Source organism: Protopterus annectens, chromosome 2.part0 (assembly GCF_019279795.1).
Source record: "Protopterus annectens isolate FY-2018-M chromosome 2.part0, PAN1.0, whole genome shotgun sequence".
Taxonomy (NCBI): domain Eukaryota; kingdom Metazoa; phylum Chordata; order Ceratodontiformes; family Protopteridae; genus Protopterus; species Protopterus annectens.
The window spans coordinates 1,579,871,969-1,579,898,584 of NC_056728.1; positions in this window are offsets into that span (position 1 = coordinate 1,579,871,969).

The window sequence follows — 26,616 nt, forward strand, 5'->3', positions numbered from 1 at the left end:
ATCACACTACCCTCGTACATATCCTGTACCACTCTTACATACTTCTCTGACACTCCTGACTTCCTCATACAATACCACAACTCCTCTCTAGGCACCCTGTCATATGCTTTCTCTAAGTCTACAAAAACACAATGCAACTCCTTCTGACATTCTCTGTACTTCTCCATCAACACTCTCAGAGTAAACATTGCATCTGTAGTGCTCTTTCCCGGCATGAAACCATACTGCTGATCACTAATCATCACGTCCCTTCCAAACCTAGCTTCCACTACTCTTTCCCATAACTTCATGCTGTGACTGATCAATTTAATCCCACTGTAGTTACTACAGCTCTGCACATCATCCTTATGCACAAGCCAGTGCATTTCTTTGTGCCGGTTCCAAGCCCGGATAAATGGGGAGGGTTGCATCAGGAAGGGCATCCGGTGTAAAACTTCACCAGATTATTTCATGCAGACACCAGTAAATATACATAGACTGACATACTGACATAACTATATCTATAGCTATTTATCTATAGCTATGCATATCTCTCTCTCTCTCTCTCTCTATATATATATATATATATATATATATATATATATATATATATATATCAGCTATATATCTCAGACAATACATAGGTGTTATGACTGAGACCTATAATTATAATCATTTGTAGCCATGATGATTTCAGTTGACTTACAGCTTTATTTTCAGAGCGTTATTCAGTACCTTTCTTTATTCATGCTTATATCTCAGAATACAAAACACATTAACCCTTAAGCTTTATGTTTCATTTGAAAAGATATAGTTAGAGACCTGTAAAGAGTGGCATACACTAGGGATCAGTCCTGGGGCCTCTGTTATTCAGGATGTACAAGTTTGCAGATGACTGCAAACTGGGCGCAGTCATCAATTCCCCAAGGGACATCCTCCAAGAGGGTCTCACCCAAACAAATGACTGGTGCCAGAAACATGGCCTCAAGCTTAATGCCAAAAAATGCATCATCATCCCGTTTGGGGAGAGTGATGTCTTCACATATTATCACATTAATAACAATGTCCTAAGTATGCAATCAGTAGTGAGGGATTTGGGCACCCAGGTTGATAACAACCTGAATTTTGACAGCCATGTTTTTTTCTGTTGTATGGAAAGCTTTCTACATGGCCCACCTCATAAGTAACGGTATCTGATCCAGGGACAAAGAGACCATAACATCCCTGTATTTTCCCTTATAAGCCAATTATTGAGTACATTGTCCCATTTGGCATGTACCTCGCAAAGCACATGCAGCAGCTGGAGAGACCACAAGAGGTTCCTCACCAGGAGAATCCAGGGTCTCAAACATCAACCCTACACAGAAGGCTAAAAGCCCTGTCCCTCTACTCCATTTCATACAGACTTCTCAGAGGTGACCTCTGTCTGGCATACAAAGCAGTCTCAGATCCCATCTTGATAGGACTGCTGCATATCCACAAGTCAAGCTCCACTCAAGTAACCTGTATGCATGACCTCAACTTGGTCTGTGATATCAATAGAACTTGTTGGCAAGACAGATTTGTATCCCAGAGATTCCCCATCTGTGGAATAGGCTCTCTCTCGATGTCAAGCAGAGTACTTCATTATCCCTTTTTAAGAGCAACCTAGATAATGGATAAGAAACAGAAAATAAACTGCTGGGATTCCACATGTATCCCTGCTGGACAGGGGCTTTGGGTGCTGACTTGTTTAAACATGGGTTAAACTCTTGGCTAGGCTTATAAAGCCCTCATGGCCAATATTCTGGTAATTTCCTATGATCCTATGATCTTATGGAGTGTAAACACATGAATAAAAAACAAAAGTGTAATTAGTGTAATTATTTCATCCATTATGACTTTCACCTCTCTGTGATTGCAGCCCACACAATGAGTTGATAACAATCTCAATCACACATTACCAGTTTTAGAAAGCAGTTTAACTGAAATGTAGTTATGCTATGTGTTGTAGTTCGAATATGGTAGTGTAAGAACAGATCTCATAATATAATTAATGCATGACTCAGAGCAGAAAATATAAGCAAAAACATACATGGCAACCCTTCTAAAAACAGTCAGTTTAATAAATCCAATCTGTACAAGATGAGTGAACAAAAAAAATGACCATTCATTCCACTTTCTTCACTACCACATCATCCAGAACCCATGTTCACTAGCCTGTACCTCTCACTGAATGGCTTATGCATACTGGCTAAAATCTTTGCTGCACCCACAGGGCCTTGTTTGACAGAATCCAGCTAATGAATATGCCAGTTTAACTAGCTTATCAAATCCAAAACAGAATCATATTAAGTTGGTTCTGGTCAGTGCTTGAAGTCTCAACAAAGAACTGCTTGACCTTCTGGCACTCCTGCATTTGGAATCTATCCATATCTGTGCAATTACTGAAATTTGGTTTAAATGTTTGAAAAACATTCCTTCGAGACCGGAGTTTTATGCCTACCATTCTTTCAGACCTGATAGCAAATCTAGTGGTGCCTCTGTATTTGCTAGGATCCATAACACCTCAAGGCAGATCTCCAAGTACTCACAAACAGAGCTTTTTGAGCACAAGTTCACACTAAACAAAATTATCAGTTTATTGCCTTTTAAAAGACATCCTCTGTGTCCCCTGATAATCATGTAAAATTCCTAAATGTAATTGATTAACTCACTATAAGCAAAAACTCTATTACTTTTAGGAGATTCTTACTACCCTTTAATAAACTGAAACATCTATACCTCAAATGTTGGATATGCCTCAAAGTTATTTAATTTCATAAATAAAAGCTCCCTGGAACAGACTGTTAACAAACACACTAAAAATCATAATATTCCTGACCTTATGACTAGAGCTTCTTCATGTATTATTTATTCCTCTGGTAACTCTCTTCCCAGTCAAGTCAGATCATAAACTAGTGACCCTCACTATATGAACCCATAAACCTGAAGATACCAAAATCTCAAAATTCAAGGATATCAGAAGTGCAAATCTCATTAAATTATATGATCAATTTCAGGATTCACCTATTCCACCATAACCCCAGATATCATATAAGCAGGAAATAACACAAACTAGTTCTACATCTATTTAGACATTTAGAACTGACAGTACCCAACTAATCTAAATGTAAGGATAAGTTTAATAACAAACCACCCTGCTGGTCCACCAACATAATATATTTTACAATAAAATAAAATAAAAAAAAAACTTCTTAAAGGATACAGCAGATCTAAGAACTCTAAAATAAAAAAATAACTAAAAACTATTAGGAATACTAAGGCAGCCCCTATACTTAGGTTAGCATCTGAAGCTAAGAACAACTACAAATTATTCTTTAGTTATATAAGAAATCTAAGAAACAATGCACAGCAGTGGGAAGAACTTGTTCAAGATGGCACCACCGATTCCAACCTGATAGACATTGCCAACATAACAGTTAACAAATTCAGTGCCAACTTCACCTCAGAAATAACTGTTCAAATCCCACTTATCCCAAAAGCTCTCAGACCTCACTTCCATTATAACCAAAGATCATGTACTAAAGTTTCTTCTCAAAAACTAAACATTGTTACTTCATGGGAGTGGATAATATACCAGGCTACCAAAACCAAATTAGATCCGAACCAGACCAAGAACAAAATGATATATCCAAAGGCTCAACAGGAACAAAAATCAAAATGACTTAAATAAAACTCTGTTTTAATGAAATGATAAAAAATTCCACATCAAGCGCTTTCGCCTGGAGGCATACCAGGCTTTTTCTAATAAAATATGCAAATCAGATACATGCTTTATTATGAGTTGTAATTTAAACACATGTTTTTACATTATTTAGTACAATTTTGTGGGTTATTAGACATTGTATAATTTCATTGAATGAATGAATTGCTGTTGGCACTTTAACATCTGATTTGCATATTTTATTAGTTGCTATTCTAGTCACATGATTTGGGCTAGAAAGTACTTAAGCCTTGAATTTTTAATCATGGTTCATCTTGAAAAAGCCTGGTATGCCTCCAGGCGAAAGCGCTTGATGTGGAATTTTTTATCATTTCATTAAAACAGAGTTTTATTTAAGTCATTTTGAATTTTTTGTTCCTGTTGAGCCTTTGGATATATCATTTTGTTCTTAATATACCAGGCTGTTTAATAAACAATACTGAGTAAGCCCGGACAAACTATTTAACCTAAGTTTAGCTATTGGCTTCGTCCATGAACTTTGGGGCACAGCAACAGTGAAGCTATTCCACAAAGGTAACCCACCAATGATCCTGAGAAATACAGACCCATCAGCCTGATAAGCCTTATATGTAAACCCACTAAGCATATTATAACTGACTTGATTAACCATGACATTAAAAATCTCATCAGTCTAGACTGACATTAGTTTGGCTTTATTAAGGGTATATCCTGTCAAGTGAAACTGGTTAACTTCTTTGAAAGAGTAGCACGTGTTTTTAAAAGAAGCCATACTGTATACATGGCATACCTTGATCTGGCCACGGCCTTTGACACTAAACTCGTTGCTGGTATAGTTAAGTAAGTTGAATGCATTACTAATAGATCTCTGTGTGGTGAGATGGCTTGCCAACTGGCTGAGCAACATAAAACATACAGTGTGAGCATAAGGTGCCTCATCGATTTACTGACTTCAAATAATTTTTACAGGGCCAGCATCAGAAATAAGCAGTTCCACCACACCACTGAATTTGGAGTGGAGAATATCAGCAGCAGAATGGCTGCTAGTGATAATGATGATGATGATGGCAATGATGATGAAAATGATGATGATGATGATGACAATGATGATTATGATAACATAGTTATATTAAAGAGGCAGCCTGAAGAAAGTGGCATGCAGTCCCCAAGTTTAATGGCAGGATCTCACATCCCACAACATGTTAGTAACTCTGCAGGAGGTTCATAGGTTCATAGGTAGGCACTAGGCTATCAGCCCAAGGGCCTACATAAGCCTAGCCAACAAGGTTCCCTGACTTATGCCACCCAAGAAAGTTATTTTCCTGTGCCACTGACGAGCAGAGACACAGAAGTGATCCCCGGGGTGTATTTCCTATTTCCCATCCACTCATCAAGATTTTTCTTGAAGAGTGCTAATGAAGAACTTTGCTTGACATAGATGGGTAGCCTGTTCCAGAGTATGTGAAGTCTCTGGGATAGGAATCTATCCCTCCAGCATGTCCTGTTTATTGTGGTGACAAGGTTTAGGTCCCTAGAGCGTGTAGCTCAGAGGGATTGGGATTTCTTTAGGTGTAGCATGTCCAACAGCTTTGGGTTTGACATAGCTTTATATGTTAGGCAGAGATCACCTTGGAGTAGGCGATATGCTACAGAGTAAAGCTGGAGTTTTTTGAGGAGGTCAGTGTAGGGCATTTGTTTGAGTCCAGTAATCCTCTTTGTGAGGTACTTCTGTGGCCTTTCCAGCTGCTGCAGATGTCTTGTGAGGTACATTCCAAAAGGGATGTTACACTCTATAATGTGTCTAATGAGTGTCGAGTAGAGGGGAACAATGACCTCTTTTTTCCTGGACGAGAACCCTTTTATGATGAGGTGTGCCATGTAGAAGGACTTCCTGACTACTGTGGCGATGTGATTATCAAAGGAGAGGCTACTGTCCATCTAGGTCTCAAGGTCTCTTATCACGCATTCGGTGTTAAGTAGATCGCTGCCTATGTGGTAGTTCATGGGTACAGAGTTTTTACCAAAGGGGATGACACTGCACTTTTTGGCATTGAGCTTGAGGCCATGGCTCTGACACCAGGCATCTGTCTCAGAGAGGCCCTTCTGTAGGATGTTCACATCATTTGGGGACTTGACTATGGCTCCTAGTTTGCAGTCATCTGTGAACTTCGTTAGCCAGAGGCCTTCTGTGTTAGCCTGTATTTCAGAGAAATAGATACCAAACAAGCAAACAGGAGCGGTCCTAGGATGGAACCCTGTGGTACTCCACTTGTCACTGGTTTGAGGTCAGATTTGGAGTCTGCAACTTTTACAGTGTGGGTTCTGTCAGTGAGCCAGTTGGCAACCCATCTTGTGACGTAGGGATTTATGCCTAGTTTATTGAGTTTAGCTATAATTCCAGAATGGGGGATGGTGTCGAAAGCCTTGGCGAGGTCAAGATAGGCTGTGTGAACCACTTTACCCTCATCTATGGCTTTGGTGACTGCCTCAAAGAAGTCAATCAGGTTCAGGAGGCATGATCTGCCTTTCACAAACCCGAACTGGGTGGGATCCAGAGTTTGGAGGTTACCAATGTCTTTGTTTATGAGTTCCATGGCTTTGCAGACCAGGCTCATCAGGCTAATAGGTCTATAGTTCCCGGGATCAGTGGTGGCTCCCCTTTTGTGGAGTGGGATAACTGTTGCTGTGCGCCATTCAGTGGGCACAAAGCCTGATGCGAGGCTATTATTGAACATGGTGCTTAAGTGGGGAGCCAGTTCATTCTGAAGTTTGTATAAAACGCAGCCTGGGATGTTGTCCAGTCCCATGGATGCTGTGTTTTTGGCTTTAGAGAGTGCAGCTTTCACCTGCGTAGTTGTGATTACAGGGACTCTGCATTCTTCCTGTATAGATATGGGCCCTTTAGGGGGTGAGGGGGGGGTAAAGTTAGCACTGAACCTATCTGCCAGGATGTTGGCAATATCAGTTGGTTCTGTAATTTTCATGCCTTTGTTCTGTAACTCAGAGCAGATCTGGGTGTTGCCATTGAGATTCTTGATATAGCTAAAGAATGCTTTGTGGTTGTCCTTGGAATTAGTGGCAATTTTATTTTCGTAGCTAGCTTTAGAGGATCTTATAAGGGATCTCAGCTTCTTACTGAGGCTGACCAGGGAGCTCCTCCACTCATGGGATTTTACTCTCTTTTGCAACAGTTTCTTCCTTCTGTTGTACAGTTTGTTTATGGCAGGGGACCACCAGATTGGCTTCCTTTTTTTGGAGGATAGCATCTTGGTTCTGTTTGGGATAGCACGATCAGTGCACTCATGTAGGTGCTTATAGAGCGCATTTGTGTAGGATTCAGCAGTTGTAACTGTATTGTCCATCTACATGGGTGTCATGAAGTTCACTACTTCTGTCTTAAGAAGCATGGAGTTGGCTTTGGATAAATTTCTTACTGTGGTTTCCTTAATGGGGGGTGGGGGTGGGATGTGGATATCGAGGGTGATTATCTTATGGTCGGATCGGACCAACGAGGAGTTGACTTCAGGTGTGGAACACCGGTCACTCATGTTGGTAATGACTAGGTCTAGTATATTGTTGCCCCTGATGGGGTGTGGATAAGTTGATCTAGGGCATTGGAGTTTATGAATTCCAGAAAGCGTTGCGCTAAGGAGTTAGTACATGAGTAGTTTTCCCAGTTAATGGTGGGGTAGTTGAAGTCGCCCATTATTAGGGTGTTTGGTTGAACCCTAATATTTTCCAGTACATCAAGAAAAGAGGAGTGGGAATCCTGGGGCATGGTGGGGGATCTGTAGCAAGCTACAATTTGGATTGCAGTTTTGCCAAGAGTTAGTTGCACTTGGATAACCTCGGATGCTTTATGCTGAGCAACTAGCCTGGAGGTGTGGATATCCTTAATGAATATGGACACACCCCCACCTTTGGTGTTTTGGTCTAGGTTAGATGGCTGAAAAGTGTGGTAGTGCACGGGTGCTCTCTGGAGCCTTGAAGCAGGTCTCAGTCACTGCACAGATATCGATGTTCTCCATTTTAAGGAGTGCCTCGAGTGAGTGCATTTTGAAATTTAGACTTCTAGCATTGAGTAGCTGATAGTGACAGTGCATCATAAAGTGAAGGACATGCTGACATCACACTTATACTTGTACAGGGGAAAAAAACCTGCACTGCTACACCAGTATCTCCAAACTGAGATAAACACTTTCAGGATGATGGCAGAAATTCAGAGGGAATGATGTCCACACTGACACCTTTACAAGTGGATCAAGGTGCAGGAATTTGTTACAGCTACCCCAGGAAATATGTAAAGCATTGGCTGCCTTGCAGCAAAGGAGCAGTGACATTGTTAGGGTTCAGAATACTACCACAGACAATCTGGAAATGGTTAGAGCCCTCCGGGGTATGCATGAGCATTTTCAGCACTACCTCAAAATGACAAATAACAGGGATAATGCCATGATCACACTAATGTGTAGCATGGTGGCATATCAAGCGTTCTTGGCACCTCTATTTGTACACTAGTTAGGACTTCCCAGTCTCAAATAGGAGTCACTTTTGGAAGGGGAAGAGGATGGGGTACTGTCCAGTCCTGTGGAAGCAGATTATATGACACTCCAAGTGCTTCTCAGTAATGTAACTAGTCATGAAAGACAATGGCAACAGATTTCATGCAGGCCACGTCAGCATTGATCTACACCTTTCAGAACCTCTAATTTGAGGTCTTGATCTCATTCATGAAGCATTGTCAGATCACCGTCTGCAGGGTCACCTGCATCAATTAGGTCATGCCCTTGACCCAATTCACCATACAGCTCTCATGACAGCCCCTCTTCAAAATCATTTCTTCTGTCACTTATCCTATCCTTAAGAGATGTGTATTACTCATTTGATCTTGACCTACTGTGAATTAACTTTGGCAATTATGTTACTCACAATTTCACCTTCATAAACGTGTTGAGTGTTTTAAGTAGAAGGAGAAGAGCATATCCTACTCCTCCCCAAAACTGGAAGGGGGTCAGAACACTTTACAACTGTATGCATTGCATCCTGTGGAAATATATCTATGTGATATAACATGAAATTGCAGGCAACCCCACTGCTCTATGCATTAATATACCAATTTCTGGCAGTTAGCCACATCTGAAAAGTAGTAGTACAGGATTTTCATGGAAACACAGGAATGAGAAATATTAAATGAGTATCCTGCCATTTAAACAAACACTGCTATCACTGAACCCTCATCACTTCACAGATGATGATATTTTTTGTTTATGAAGTCCTACATTACTATATTTGACAAAATACAAATAATTTGATGGGCAGTACATCAGCAAATAACATACTTTGATCTGATAATAAATTGAAAAATATGAAAAAAGTGTATACATTTTCATTCAAGTGCAATGAATGAAATCATCAAATATTGAAATAACTGCTTTTACTACTTAATACCAAATAAGGAATTTCACTACATGCATACTTGTATACTCCACTTCTAAATAAGTTATTTTATATAACACGTAAAGAAGGTGATTACTACTTATATGATGCCTTACAACATCATTGAACAGGAGTCTCTGAGCTCTGAGGCATGAGTTTTGCAGAAATTAATATGATTAACTGCTATGAAATAAAAAAAATATTTTAAGATGAGAGAAAATGTTGGTTAAACAATGACAGCAGACAATGTGCCACACACCATAGCCCACAGATATCAATGCATGCATCAATTGTACTCTATGTGTTTTTTACAATAAAGGAAGCACTACCCTGAATGTCATGGACCCCAATTCTCTAGCTGCACAGCCATATGCTGTACACAAGCCTGATGCATGGGGTCCCTTACTACTGCTATCAGCTGGTCATCATTGGTTATAGTGGGGCTAGAAGTGGGAGCTGCAGTGACAGCACGAGTAACTTCACAACCAGCCAGGTGCATGATCATGGTGTGCAGACTGCAACATGCAGTAAACATCCTACATGCAGTATCTGGGTCATACTGAATGCTACCTGGAGACTCCTTCAGTCACTTAAAATGGCTCTTCAGGAGGCCAAAGACCCCCTCAATGGCAATATGGGTCTGGGATAGGGATATGTTATAGGTCTCTCCTGCAGCTCCTCTTGGATTTCTCACTGGAGTTATGACCCATGGCTCAATGAGTATCCAGCATCACCTGAAAAAGAAAAAGAGCAAGAGAGAAAGAGAGAAAAGGGAGGACAAAACAAAATGTATTTTTCCACTTAACAATAAGATGATCACTGGGTATCCTACCATGCAGGAAAAGGTGGAACAATGAGCTAACGTGCCAGATATGGGAATCATGTGCACTGCCAGGAGGCATCACACACTACCTGGCAATTGATGGAATGGTAACCCTTCCTGTTGCATTCTGCTCCCCTTGTGGATCAGAAGGGGCCATAATTGCAACATGGGTATAATCTATTGCACTGAATACTTCAGGTAAATATGGCACCCCATAAAAGGCATGAATAGTCCTGGCTCTGTCCTGAGGTGACACCAAGATATAGATGCACTGATCCACATATGCCTCGAGTACATCCAGGAACTGCTGCAGTATCCTCGAGGCAGAAGCCTATGAGATCCCCAGTGTGTCCCCAGTCTGTGTCTGGAAGGTCCCTGTGGTGAATATAGTGAGGACTATGCATATCTTAGTGTCCACAGCGATCGGAAGTCCACACATTCCTCCAGTACCCCTATGGAGGTCATACATACCTAATAAGACCCTTGTCATGCCCCTGCCCACTCTGCTCCTGTTAAGTATTGCCTGATGATTAAAGTTATAATGAGTTATCATTTACCTCTATCTATGCCTTCTAGGACAGGAAACACTGCTGTGCACGAGTGATTTTTGGCACAGCCAAGACAAGCAACTCACACCTTGAAATAACAAGACTAGCAGCAAATGACAGCATTTTTCATGGATTGCAAAGAAAATAGGACTGCTGAGACTCTACTTTATATAAGGTATCTGTGGATGGAATAGACAAGCGGGAAAATTCAACTATGAATCACAAACAGATGATATAAAGCTTTGTTAGCATACAAATACTTATATCATACCTCCTTTACATCTCAGTATGACTTAATTTTCATAAGCTTATTCACAGACAGTGCAAATAGACATAACGCATCTATGTAACGACTATGAATGTTACCACAAGATTTAAAGAAAAAAGATTATAAATTATTTCATAAGTCCATTTCATTAACTATTCTTCTGATGGTATATATACACTTGTTTGCAGGTATACATCTACAGATCTGCCTATCTATCTATCTATCTACATGCTATCAGTCAGTCCCTCTAATCTCTTTGCCTGCCTGTCTGTGCCCAGCTATTTACCCATATGCTGTTCTATTTGTCTGTTACTGTACCTGCTTTCTTGACTTTCTGCTGTCTGTCTGCCTTTCTCTGTCTGTATGTCTATTTTAAATGTTCCAGAGAAGTATGTCTTTTTTTAAAGATGAGGTGCATCATATAAGCCATATCAGGTTTTCATACCATGTCCCAGATAACATTATGAAGTCTAAAAACTTGTACTATTTATGCTGTATATAGTATGCCTTTCTCTAGAACTCCTTGTTATTTGTTTTCATATTTTGTTGATGCACGAACTGTATCTTTACATGTAATTATTGCAACTTTACTTCATTGCACTATGAACTATTTTAGCTTCATATGTCCAAGGTTTAAAATAGTAATCATTTTTGGTTTGACTTGCATGTATGTGAAATCATATGTTGATTCCTTTGCAGCTTCTTTAACAGGCAGCATGCAAGTAAATAAATGGTAAAATGCATCTTACAATCTAGATAAGCAAAACTGAAGCAATGTAATAACATATTAAGCAGTGATGGTTAATGCAAAACAATTATGATGCATTTATCATTAATATTAAATGAGGTGTGCCTTGTAGGACAAAATCGAAGCCAAACTTTTCATCATTTTTTTCACTAACAACCTATTACTTTTTTTTCAGTTACCATTACCATGTCAAACATTGAAATCCAGAATAATTTTAAATACTGTTTCCTCTCTTTCCTAGTCCCTATAAAGTAAAGTAAAATGTTAGTGTTCAACTTGAAACAAAAAATGTTTCTCATTCTCTTTGCAATTGTATGTGTTTACAAAGCAGTGGTAATGTCGATTGCACAAGCACAAGAAAGGAATCACATAATGTAGCAAAACATTCTATTAATCTTCTTCTTCTTTCGGCTTTTCCCGGTTAGGGATTGCCACAGTGGATCACCTGTCCACTCATGACTGGCAGTGGAGTTTTATGGTGTTGACTTGCCAGCCTGGCGCCCAACCTTCCACAGAAGGCACACACATGCACACACTCATGCCTAGGGCCAATTTAGAGTGTCCAATCCACCTACAGCATGTCTTTGAGATGTGGGAGGAAACCAGAGCACCCGGAGGAAACCCATGCGACCACAGGGATGACATGTAGACTCCACACAGAAGGCACCCCAGCTGAGGATCAAACCAGAGAACCTCTCGCTGTGAGGTGGCACTGATTATAACCCTGGTATAATATTTTGCATATTCTTCCCCCACTGACTAATCACAATGCTACATCTTTGTATTACCAGAGTGATGTTAATACAGTTTCTGTGTGCTCTGTTGTGCTTCATGTTTAGTTATCCCAAAATATCACTTGTTATAACAGAATGACACTATATAATTTTACCATTATATAGTAAACTTGCCATATCTCACTTTCTTATCATTATAAATCAAAACATGATATTTTTCCTATTACATGGTCCATTAACTTTGTTCCCTATTGTAAAATTCACTGAATGTGTTTGAAATACTCTACATTGTCAAATTCTGTTTTATGAGAAAAAAATCATGTTGAGCAATAACACACCATAGATTTAGTAGAGATTGTTTTGCTTTGGCAACATCTCTCTGAATTGTCTGTTAATCTACGCAATAAACAATTAATTCAAATTAGGAAGAGGAAAATATTCTGCTGTAATCCCAGTCAAGTTTTTCATTCCTTAAATGTGGTACTGTAAGCCTGTTCTATTTTACACACAATCTCTCTCTCACACACACACACACACACACACACACACACACACACACACACACACACACACACATACACACACACACACACACACACACACACACACACACACTCACAAGCGTGTGCGCACACACACACATGCGCACATACACATATCGTGTGTACTGCCTTGCTGGCTAGGGAAAATATTCAATACTGGAAATGAAAGTGTCTTGTCCATCTCCATTTGTTTGGCAGGATAGGTGCTGATTTCCTTCAGAGATGCTGCTTACAGAGATGCAGGTGATAACTGAAAAGAAAGATAGCAGCTTTAAGAAGTAATGATGTTACTATTGGCTCTAGATAATTCAAGCTGTTCTTGTGACACCCTGACTCCATGTGCAAAATAGGAAAAAGCAGGTTATGGATGGATGGATAGTGGTCATTAAATGGGATAAATGTGCTATGCAAAACATGTGAGGCTAACACTGAACACAACTTAATGTTGTGGATGCATTTCTGGCACAGAATTTGACAGCTGGCATTGATAAAGCTCTGAAGGTCAGAAGGAGGAATATGAAGCCAGGTCTATATTTATACATGCAAAATCACTTAATCTAAATTCAATACATCTAAAACCATTTAATCAAAATCTCAGAACATTGAAAAACATAAAAACAGTAGGCCCCCTTGCACCCCATCTCTGCTAACTATATGTTCCAACTCAAGCCTTTCACAACCTCCACTAAAAATTAATTCTAACAGGAAAGTCCAGTCAGCAAAAAAAAAAAAGGCTTTAACATTTGGGAGGGATGCTGCAAAGGACTGAGGAATTACTTTTCATTATAGCTGCAGAAAAATGTTCATTCATCATGAAACACTTTCTTTAGTTCTCTCCCTAGCTTTTTTTTTTTTTTTTTTTTTTTTAGAGGAGACACGTATCGACGTAACTGCAGTATTTTTATAGAGAGCGAGCTTATAGACATATTATAGTATTCTTTATCTGCCAGATCTAAGTTCCTAGACACAAATGCTAATTTTAAGGTGTAACCAAAGTTATTTATTCTACATAAGATCCTTGCTGAGATATGACATGTGATTGGTAACCAGAGGTGTCACTCATCTAGTCAGGATAAAACAGATGAACAGTTGTGGGTTCGGTTCAAGCAGCTTTATTATATATAAACACATCAGGATTGAGGCTTAGTAACTTAAACTTAAATAAACTTATAAACAGACTGACTACTGCAATCATACATGTTAACACTCTGGCTGTTCACTCAAAATGACATTGCTGCCTGCACATGCTTTCTATTTATATGCACGTGATCTCACTTTGAAATGCTTCTTATAGTTACAGCACACGCTCTGTTCTACAAGAGGGATTATATTGCACTCTGCATGATGAAGCTCATTTGCAGATCCAAGTCATGACAAATTATTATTATGCTGCTGATAGTGGCATTCTTAAAGTGTATCATTATAGTTCTCATACATCTGTATTTTACATTTAGTTTCATTTCTAAACATAGTTTTGATGTTAAAGCTGCAAGTGGTTTGAAAGCAAAACAAATACCATGACATGTTTTGTGATGTTTAATTTCACCGTTGACTCAATTTTCCTTATGACCAAACAATTTTAACTTAGGTATTAGCAATATTTGGCAATAAGGTACATACATATGCAATGCATTCTGGGTAATCAATACCATTATACATTTTAGTGGGAACATCTATTTACTTACATTATGGCTTCACTAACAGAACATGAAATGTGTTAGTGTTTAATGATAGGTGTTCTACTTGTGAGAAATAGCTTAAAATTGTCTAGGATGTAAAACTCCCTTATTGCTGTACACAACATGTAGAAATAGTAGCTTATACACTACTGCGTATCTAGTTAGGCACTGTTGGTACATTCTTTTATGATATCATTTCAGGAGATTTCAGGTTCAAGAATTTTTTCAAAGCAGTGCTTACCACTGAAATTAATTGTAAAAAATAGAATACTATTTGCACCAAACAAGTATATATGGCAAGAGTACTTCCATATCTAAGGACTGATTATTTAAATTTGCTAAGGAAAGTGCGACAAATTACACTATGCTGTCATACACAGAATTTTGTCACAGTTATGAAAATAAAAATGGCAGTTAACATTCCAGATGAAACTGTATATAATTTCATACAGAGAAAATAGAAATATGTATTTCTTTTACATGGAGGATACATAGGCTATGTGGGGTGTGGGTGTTACACATCTATACTCCCTGCCTAACCTAGTTATCATCATGCTTTTTAATTCTTCAGTGAAATAAACACTAGCATGTCTTCAGTGAATTAGCAGTGGCAATGGCTGTTGCTTAAGTTAGTTTTAGTCAACTGACATGCATCTGTCACACTGTCTTATTCTTTTTTCCAAGAGCTAATATACTGTTTTTGTCAATAATGCTTTACCTGAAATGAACGTATTTTAACATTCTGAGTCTCCTGCAGAAGGCTTACTTGTTCAGAAAGAGTAACCTGGTATACAAACCTAAAATAAAAAAATGATGGGGGCGGCTTTTGCCCCAATGTATGCAAATTTGTTTATGGGTCTGGTGGAATTCAGTCATATATATATAGAAGTGAATTTTACAGAAGTTTTGTGACAGGATACTTTAGATTCATAGATGATCTCATATTTATTTGTAAGGGGGAAAGAAATGAAGTTGATACATTTATCAATTACATGAATAATAATAGACTTCAAATAAAGTATGATGGACTACAGGAAGGTATAAGGGTAAATTATTTGGACTGGACCTTGGAAGGGTTATGTAATAGAAAAATAAAAACTCAAATTTATAGAAAATTTCAACAGCCGAGTCACATGTTCCATGCATCTAGCTGCCATCCAACATATACTTTAACAGCTTTACCCCATGCGGAAATCCTTAGATTAAGAGATTATGTAGTGATGTGCAGGATGCTAAGAGAGAAGATTCAAAAGTAGTGTATATGTTTATAGACAGAGTCTATACAGAAAAAGTAGTGAAACATAGTTATAATAGAATATTTGGACATAAGAGAACAGATCCCAGAAATAAAAATGTTGATAATGAATGTATAGATATAGATAAGGGATGGGATCTGGAACAAACAATAATCTTTGTATCCAAGTATACTATATTTTCAAAGAAGTTGCAAAAACTATTAGAAGATTTTTGGAATGTTACGAGAAGAGAAGTCGCTTCACTTCTAGAAATTCAACTTAAATTTTCATATCAAAGGGGCCAGAGTTTAAAGGATTTTTTTAGTGCATAGTACTTATAAAAGACCAAAGGAAATAATAACAAACATAAAAAGAGAAACTGGAACTACAGCATGTGGTAAATGTACAATATGCCAATACATAACAAAACACATTTCAACAAATTAATGGTAAAATATTTCATACTAAAGGACACTATACTTGTAAAAGTGTAGGGGTAATTTATGCCATCAAGTGTGAATGCAGTAAGTTTTATATTGTTGAAACAAAAAGAAGTCTAGGAGAAAGAATAAAAGAACATGTGAGAGACATTAGAAATAATAAAATAATAAGCCCACTTGCAGAACATTGTAGTAAAAAAATATGGGGGTGAATTTATGAATTTAAAAGTATCTGTTTTGGAACAAATTAATTCTAGTTATATAATTGAAAATAGAATGAAATGTCTTCTTAGAAAGAAAGAATCAATTCTTATATTAAAATATACTACATTACAACCTACAGGACTAAATAGAGAATGTCACTGGAAAAGTTTTATATAGGAATGCTACTTTAAGAGCATGAATTTTTTATTTAAGTTTTAATTAACTTTGATGTTTAATTGATTGCGCCTGTTTTAGGCAAATGTTTAATAAATTAATTGATTTGTTTTTTTATATAAAAAGGGTTGCTTTTTAAACACAAAGTACTATGAAAAGGCTGTTATAGCTGAGGCACTAGGAGATTTATGTGTTGCTGTTCGTTGTATTTTACTTGAAAGATTGGTTTGCTGACATTTCTCTTTCTGGACATTGTTGGATTGAGTTTTTGCTGCTATTCAGTTTTTGTTGATTTTTCATCAAACTGTTACTTTGCTGCTACTAGTTCAATTTAGAACTGACAACAAATAAACGGAATTAATCCAATATCCAGGAGTGTGGAATTTTCTGGTTCCTGTGATTTGTTTTTTGGTTCTCCATAAATATTCATAGAAATATTTTTTAAATGTTATGTACAGATGTCTCAATCATTGCATTGTCTGTTTAGTGATAGAGACAAAAATAATCGATAAATCCGAGGAAGAGTAAAAGAAATATATTTAACGGTCACATTAGGTTGAGTTATTTGAATATGTAATAATAATTGTAAAACATGAAACATGGCAATAGAATCAATTTTGGCCAAAATATGCTTCTGATTTGAACACATTGTGATTAAAATAAAAAAAAAATATATATATATATATATATATATATATATATATATATATATATATATATATATATCCAAGTGAGGCAATGAGTTAAAAAAAAAATCATAAACCTGTAGTTTGGGTACTCTGTCTATCAGGATCATAGCTAGAACTGTATAACTTCATATATATAAACATTTCAGCTATAATGATAGGTCAATTTTAGCAAAAATATAAAAGAAGAAATAAATATTTGGGAATCATAAATTAATCAAAATCTAGGGAAATCAAAAAGGACTAAAAATATTTCCTAGTGACTAGATTTTAGCTCAAGAAAATTATTTATAAAAGTAAACGGAATTATAAAACAAAAACAAAGCTGTCATAAAGTCTGCATTACATAAGAAAAAAATAAGGATAAATAGTTGAGAAAATAACTATATTTTTATTACATGCAACAAAAAAAAAACAATAATTCTGTCATTAGATAGAACCACAAAATGAAGTACGCTCAGCATTATTTCATACCACTTTCCAGATCAATTTAATAGTAGATACAATGGCTCACCATCACCTGTGAGTGCAACACAAACTATTTGTGCTACTGATTCTATACATTGTTATGACTTTCCTAGAGCATCTGTACCAGAAAATAACGTTTTCATACAGAATGGATCAGTACAATTGATAATTCTAATGTGCAAGTCAGATAATTGGAGTGCTAGCTGCTGTTGTGAATAAAGCCATGTAAAATCAATACTAACCTGGAAAATTTTCATACTCTCAATCTTCCCTTTAAGATTGAAAGAAGGACTGTGAGCATTTCTTAATTATAATGGCCTTCTCCCCAAAGGTTATAATTAACAAGATCCCACAGTTATTGCTGTAAGTTCTTTACTTTGACTAGCATTTATTATTGCTTGGAAATGACAGATCCATAAAATCAAACTAGGCAGCATGAGTTCACTATATGCTAAGCTGTGCAATAACTTGTACCACATTTCTCCCAGACATGCAAATGGCTCCAGAATCATTGCTAGCTGTGTCTAGTTATGTTTTTTTATGAAATGCTTATCACCACCACCATTACTGGCCTAGCATTGGCTGGGTTTAATCATTAAAAAGACATTAACTGTCCTGTGGACATAGCATATTGGCTGTCTTGAAGAACATTTGTCCTGTTTTTTTTTTTTTTTACAGAACAGGATTGTGGTTCTAGCAGGCTACATATAGCAAGGTTAACGTATGCCACTTTTATTTTATGGGTTAAGTAATGCCCTCTTTGAATAGCAAGTTCACAGTTGTATCACCATTGCAGAAGTACCAGTTACTATCACATAAATAGAAATCAGTTAGTATGTACTCTTTGAAGAAAGGCATTCTACATGATTATTTAAAATCTGCACTTTTGGAATACATCTTCAGGAATGTGTAGAACTGCAAACAGAAGCTTACTAATATTCCTTGCTGTAGAGGAAAAATCTGCTGACTTTCCAGGTCTATAAGTTTTTTCACAGAGAATTATAAAGTATTTTATAGAACCTTTTCAGCTGTTAAAAGTTTGGTGCTACTTGGTTAAAAAGAAGTATCTTCACCATACATCAAATAACGTTCAGTATCTTCATAGATAAACTAAATTTGAAAGTAGGATGCATAAAACTAGAACCAAATAACAGGCCAGTGAAATGAATCAATATCCTTTAAGGGAATGTAGTGCACAACTTCAAGGTCTTTGAAACCGCAGATATGCTAACACAAATATCCCATTCTTCACTGCCTGTATCTCAAACCTTCCAACAACAAATGGGATCTTCACAGTGTTTGTGCTTTATAGTTCTGTCAATCATACACGTTTGTCAGCACTGGTAGTTTTAACATATTGATTTCAGGAATCTGTGCTCTTTGACATTTAATGAACAGGAACATAGCAAATATTGGTGGATTTCTCATTGCCTCAGGTGTTACACTACTTAGTAAAATCCTTCCATCACTGCTTCTACCTATCAATACTCAAAGACGTATACATTGAACAACTGGCTGTATTGCAGTGGCTATCACTTAAGACTGAAATTATCCATTTATTTGAAATTCTTTTGGTGTTTTCCATAATTTGTATGCATGTAGCAGCATTTGGTCCCACAGCTTGAAGATGCCTGGTAGACCTTTCTAAGCAAATATATTTCTATCAACCTAGAAATAAACTAAGTGAACTAGCAACAAATTTTCATACTCAGGTTAAAGCAGAATCCTATGCTATCAACAAACCTATGCTAAAAGAGTTTTCTACAAACCTTTCCTGTTTAAAATGCATCACACTCAGTATAATATGTTAACCTTTATAAATAAATCTGCAATACCTACTGGTTATAACATGACTTCTACTACTCCTGCCAATTCATTTGCTTTGATGATAAAAATGGGAGTAATTTACTGAAATGTTTTACAAATCTGGATCCTCATTATTAACTATCCAATTATGTTGAATTAATTTTAATCTCTTTTTAATTAGCGTTATAGACCACCAATCATGTCAAACCAAATTTTCATGGCAGCCTTTTAGGTATTTTGTATTTGCTACTGCAGTCCATCCCATAATGAATCTTTTGGTGGGGTGTAATATGTTCAGATATGTAACTTAGGACTCAGTACGCATCCCTTTTCATTCAGCATCCTTATGATAACCATAACGAGATCTATAACGGAATTGTCTGTTTCAATGATGATGAACAAAACTGGCTGCAATGTTATCATTCTCTGAAAGGCTTATGCCTTCAGAAAGCAGTTCAACTGGATTTACAAATGGCAAAAGACACACGGTTATGACAAATGCAGTAGAATCTACTATAAGGACAGTAACAGTAAGGATTACTATTATGGTGTAAACTCATACACTTACGATAAGACAAGAAAGGCACATTAGCTATGTTATTATACCACTCTGAACAATGCCAAAACACAAATGTACTGAGAAGGACTTTGTGCAGCATTTCCATGGTAATTTCTTCTGAGAAGAAAGGTTTGTGTTCCTAATATGACAGAGATCCCCAACTTTGCAGCATTTTATATACCATATTAATTTCTGGGTTTCATTTAAGACAATAAATCAGGCTTATGGAAATAAGACAATGGTCAGCTATAGAAATGTACAGCAGTACGTTAAACTTCTTGCCTGTAAACAAGTTGCTCACTGTTCTTCTCTGGTCATAAGAGTCTGTAGAAGAACAATAATATGAAAGCATCATAAAATGTTGTTGACCAGCTAAGTACATGGAGAGCTTGGTGCTTTTTCTTAAAGAGGTCCATGCAAACTAACACATGAAGTTATTATACACAACTAAGTATTTCTGGTGTTTGAAAATTAAATAAAATTAAACAGAAAAATGTTCTAATTTCTTGTCATTTGCCCCGGAATATTTCTCCTGCTGACTTGAACAGATTGTTATTCCTTATTTATTTATTTATTTATTTATTTATTTATTTATTTATTTATGTCGGTATGTATGTATATTTAGGCTTTGTTGACCAGATTTATCTCACTAGGCCAATGGCCTCTTTTCGGGTGAAATCCAAGGTGATATCCGTACTGACAAGGAAAAATCTGGCCTAGCCACTGGGGATTCTCGTACTCTTTTTATAATGTGATACGGTTTCTTTTACATCCACCTGGGCTACCACCAATTCAGGTAGATGGGGTCGTAGTTTAATGTCTCCACTGCAGGATGCCATACTCAAGAGTGCAGCAGCCCCCTTATGCTGAACTTCAGTGTCAGTATTGTAAAAATGAGTCCAAGCACCTGATGTGGGAACACAGTTTTTTGGGCTTTTATCATCAAAGACAATTGCTTGTTGAGCCACAGATTGTGCTTGCTAACTTACTAAAGAGGTGATGTGTGAAACAAATTGGAAAGATAAAATAAATAAAAATATGCAACAGACTTGATTTAGGTGGAAAATATAAGCTTTTGACTCTTCTGTTGAACAAATGTGTGTGAGTTTGTGTGTGTGTGTGTGTGTGTGTGTGTGTGTGTGTGTGTGTGTGTGTGTATAAACTGGTGCTGCAGGAATGATATATATCTTATGTGGAGACCTCCATAAGTCATGTAAATTATTTTTCCAACATAGTTACAGATATTAGCTACATCCTCTGCCAGTCCCACAAATTACATTGATGCATTTCATACTTCTAGTTTGCCTAGGGACATGTAAGTTTTACATAGAATTATTTTCACCACCCCAGCCCACCATTATTATTTCATTTTCATGACATTTGAATTCTTTAGACACCTTATTAGAGTTCTTTTAGGTTTATAGGTAAATACAAGGTTATCAGTCTGCAGACTATTACACACTTAACCAATAACCAGAGGTTAGAATCAAACCCTGTACTTTGTATTTGTGAGGAAATGAACATAACTATTATGCCAACTCTTCCCCCTTATGCTAACACCTCCCCCTAGGTAAGGGTTTTGGAATCTAGTGCTTAATATTCTGCTGTCTCTCTCATAGAATGAGGAATTCAAAATTATTACAACCATCTGAGCCATGAGGAGCACCCACAGTAACCAACATGCAGGAAAGTTTGACTTTACTATGTCTTATATAGAAATATGTGGATGAATATGTTTCCCTCAAGCAAGAGTTTCAAAATATGAGTACTAACTTGGTCAAATACCTATCTAGGTCACATGTCAGGATTAATGGCATTGAAATAACAGTAATGGAGCAAAACCAGCTCTCAAGGTATGACGTAGAGATCCAGGACTTGCAACTTAGACTGCAATACTCAGAAACCAAGTTGGAAATATTACAAAAATCAAATAACTGATTTGAAAGATATAAGCCACTGTAAGAATTTAAGCATCCTGGGCATCCCAAAAAAAGTTAGAAGGGCAAGACTACCCAGTGTATGCTAGGGCCCGGGCTGTCTGAGTGATCAGGCATCCCTGAGCAGGATCTTCAGTTTGAAGAGGCTCATTGGGTCCCCCTTGCTCTAGTGCCTTAGGAGCTAATTTCCAAGAAGAATGTTGGTTTCCTCTCTTTGTTACAATACCAAAGAAAAACAGATATACACTGGCACTATATGCCAATGATCTAGCTTTTTTAAACCACACAAAAAAGTGAACTATCTGTGCTGTTTAATGAACTCCCCCATTTTATTTCTCTTTCTCTAAGGGATAAGGTCAATATTTTCAAAACTAAAGTAGTAAAGATAACTACTACCCTTCTGATTTGATAGCACAAGAGATTCCCCTTCTTTTAGGGAATGATAACATGACCTACTTGGGTGTTCAATTCAGTGCTACTCTCCATGCCTCCTTAGAGAGTACTTAAGATGGGATTCTGAAAACAAATAAGAGCTATACCACAGGCTGGTTACTTCTTCATTTAGATATGGTATAAAGAATTCAGGCAATCTGTTGGTTTTAACTTCTATTGGTCCTTTACTCATCTCAGGGTGTACTAATAATCCCCTCCTTTGCATGTTTTATTTAAAATGAAGACTTGCATTGCTTACTTTATTTTGGCAGTTGATAAGCTAAGGATCCAGTGGCAACACCTCTCTCTTCATTTTACCTGGGAGAGATCTGGGCTTGCCTGATCTTAATTTAGATGTTTTGGCAGGAAAACTAAAACTTTCTGGAGACCTTACAAACAAGCAGGCAGTTTGGTGTAATGCATTAACTACTCTACAGGGAGGGGTAGAAGAGATATTTAGAAAACTAACCTATAAGAATTCCCAAGTTGAGATCTTGCCCAGATTTTTGGCTTCCCTCATTATGGCACTTTCAAGGGGTTTTAATATCACAAACACATCAAAATAGCTAGCTGATACTCACCCCATAAGTAACTCTTGAAATAGGGAAGTTTGATTAAATGATATAGTTCATACTTTAGGAAACTGTCAGACCCTTTGTTATTGGGAGCAACTGTGGAGTGTAGGTCATCCTATACCTTGAGAGGAGTTTAGAATGGCTTATACCCCCCAGAAGCCAAAATGCTATACAAAACGTATGAATAAGTTCAAGAATATTAAAATATTCAAGTTTAAAAGAGATGATTGGTTCTGATGGATCATATGATTTTTTTGATTCTATGAGGCAAGATTATAGAATTAAGGGGGTTATTGTTCTATATCGGTAGGCTCCTTACTATGTCAAAGTAAGGTTTGTTAGTGAAATATAGTTACATGTAGGAAAGAGACTTGAATATAGATCTAGACATAGCAACCTGGACTAAACTGACCTTGGCCCCCATGTATGCGACCGGATCCAGTATTTTTGTGATTAAATGCTAATTCAAGTATTTTTGCACACTTTCTAAACTTAGTTAAATGTTTCCCAATATTTCCTCAGCCTACTGGATGTGTGTGCATCTAGGGTATTGAAAGACTGGGTTCACTTCTTTTAGGAGAGTTTTGTTCTGAATAGATTTAAGCAAGTGCTACAGAATATTTGTAAGGTTATATGGCCTAACTCTGTTGTGATTACAAGGTCTGTGTACCTATTAGGTTTTTAATGCCTGTCAGATTGATGAATTTTTATCATATACACTATTGAACTTGCTTTTGCTGTTAATAAAGAAGACTGTCATGACAAAAATGGAAGACACCTTCTCGCCATCATTCAAGGGCATCACCATATTGATGGAAGAAACTTTGATGTTTGAATCAGGCACTCATAGCTCTCTTCTGAAGGCCACTGCTCTACAGAAATGGGCCCTATGGACTGCTGTTATCTCAGAACTCTCTGATTCCTTCATGAATGTTTAGTTTACAGTGTTACCTTTAATCCCAGTATGCTTACATGAATTGATTATATTGCTTATCATAGCTGTATTGACTATTTGCAATTTGCTTGTAAGTACATTTCTCTTGGACTTAGTTATCCTGTAAGTTGTGTAGAAGTTGCAGTAAAGCAGTTTTAGACAGAAAACACATTGCATTGGCACATTTTGTATTTTTTTCCCAAATTGTTGGGCATTTTTTATTTTATCTCCAAAAGTTACAAATTGTTTGCTTTCTGTAGCAAAGAACAATATTATGATTTATCAATTTTTTTTTTATAAGTTGAACTTTTGCCATTAAAATTGAAGTTAATCAAAAATGTTTATTTTTTTTTTACTGTTTGAGGAGGGTGTTGATTCTTATTGTTTATATGTCTACAGGGTATGTTTCTTGTATTTTTGTATGCATTTTTCCTTGTTAGGTCTGAGTATTTCTCATATTTACCAATGGGGAAGTTTATTTTCATGTTTATGTTTTCCTTCATTTATAATTGATAGTATTTCTCTTTTAATTTCCAGGTGTGTTGTTCATGTGTTTCATTTGGCAATGGTGCATTTATGTTTTCTTATTTATTTATTATCTTCGGTGTGAAACATGTACTTTTGGAATTTTTTGATTGGTTTCTTGGTGAGAAATGAGTGATTGTTTTGTAAAATGGTTATAGCAGTATTTGGCCAGTTATTTGTTAGTGGTATGCTAGATAGATGATGAGACAGTTATGAGTGTAAAGAGATACTCTAAAGGAGAAGATGGCATTGCTGGACTGCTTTTTGCAATACTGTTTACAGTTAAAGTTTATGTAAATAAGTTTCAAAGCAAACAATCTCAAAGAACATGTCTTGTAACAGTCTATCTAGTTTTTGCTCCTTCATATATTTCAAAAATTAAAAAAAGATATTTACTGTATAGTGTTGAGTTGTTTAGTGAATAAAGGCAGATAGGATTTAGACAATATTTAGCATCATGGATTCATGAGCTGTGAATGATAGCAGCTTAAGAATTTTTGTGAGTGTGGAAATGTTTGCAATCTGCTTGATAAGAACTGTCTGAGTTGATGCAAGTAAATCCTGTCTACGGATGAGATGCTGTATTTCTGATTATTTCTTCCATGTAATAACTTCAGTATGTTAGTCCTTTGTTTACATCATCTTGAGTACACTGATGTTAACTGACAGACCTCTGGATTCATGAAGTTTCTGTGCAAGAATAGGGTCCATGTCTGTGTAGAGCAGCAGCATGCCTTGAGTATTAATGAAGGCGCTCTGCTCAGCTCTTACACAGACACGGATCTGTGTACGAGCAGAGGGGTGTGTGTCTGAAAGCAGTGCTCTCACTATGCACATGCCCCCTGTACTCCATAATTGCCATACGGCAATATAATGGTGGCGACAGTGTCCGCGAAATACCTCTCAACCTCTTAGAGTGTAAGAAATTTTGAGAAAGGAAATAAAAGTCTGGCTCACAGACTTAAGTTGATAGAATAACAGGTTATGCATTAGCATGAATGTGCTGAAGGGTATGAATTGTAAAATGAAAATGTCTGTCAGTATTTTCTAACTGCAATCTTTAATGATTTGTCACTAATCCACCCGAAAGCCACAATGCTATGAAAAATGGACCAAAAATATAAGGCAAATATCTGGGCAGTCTGTGACAATCTGTACAGTTGAGAGGTATGGCAGACACTGTGAGCATCTGTGGAGCATACCTCAAATGCAAAGCCTGCCATGTCATCACCATTGTAGAAGCACAACCCCCCATCGATAATATTGCAGAAATCAATGTGCATACCCCTACAGTACAAAAATAAAACACAACTGTTTAATTTTTTTTTCAGTCCGCAATAAAGTTTAAGCATAGCTGAGTGGGTGTGCGCATTGCGCAGCTCTGTTTAGCTTAGCTTACACATCTTAAGGAGCTAAATAGGTATATACTCCAAAGCATAGCAATGGAGAAATAGAGAAGTGTTCAGAGCATTTGCCTTGCAAATAGTCCTTCCTGGTTTGATCCACAGTAAATCCAATTAATATTTTACATGTGAAAGCAGTACATAATTTATTTTTTTAGGTAGTAAAGAACACATATTTGTTAACCACAGTAGTGTAGTAGGCCCAGATGTGAAGTGTGTGTCTAATAAAGTTGTGAAATCCCCATATAAACCCAAGTGCCCCATACAGTATAGTCACACAAGAATAAATGTAATGAAAGCACATTGGGTGATGTCAGGGAAGGTAAACAAATGTATAATATGTCAGGAATTATGAATTAATCCCATACAGGTGGTAGTCCATAAAATAAAACATCAAGCAATGCTAAGCATTGCACATATATGCTGACCGGGTGTAAGCATTGTGTAAATATGAATTCTAAGCAAAGCCCAGCTAAGCAAATTTGCCCATTTGTAAGCAGTGCTGAACCTGCCCCTGTAAGCACTGCCAACCTTAGCTAAGCAGGTTTGCCCGTAGCTTAGCTTAGCTCAGCATATTCAAAACCGTCCAATCAGGGCAAAGGGTAGGACATTGGTCATATTTAAACCTTACAGGTGGGAATACAGCTCATAACTGGTTGTAGCTCACTACTGTAGGCAGTATGGCAGGTGTTGGAGAGGGCATGTGCTTTCGGGTGCAGTGCTAGGGCATACAGGAGTCCAAGATCCTGGTAGGGCT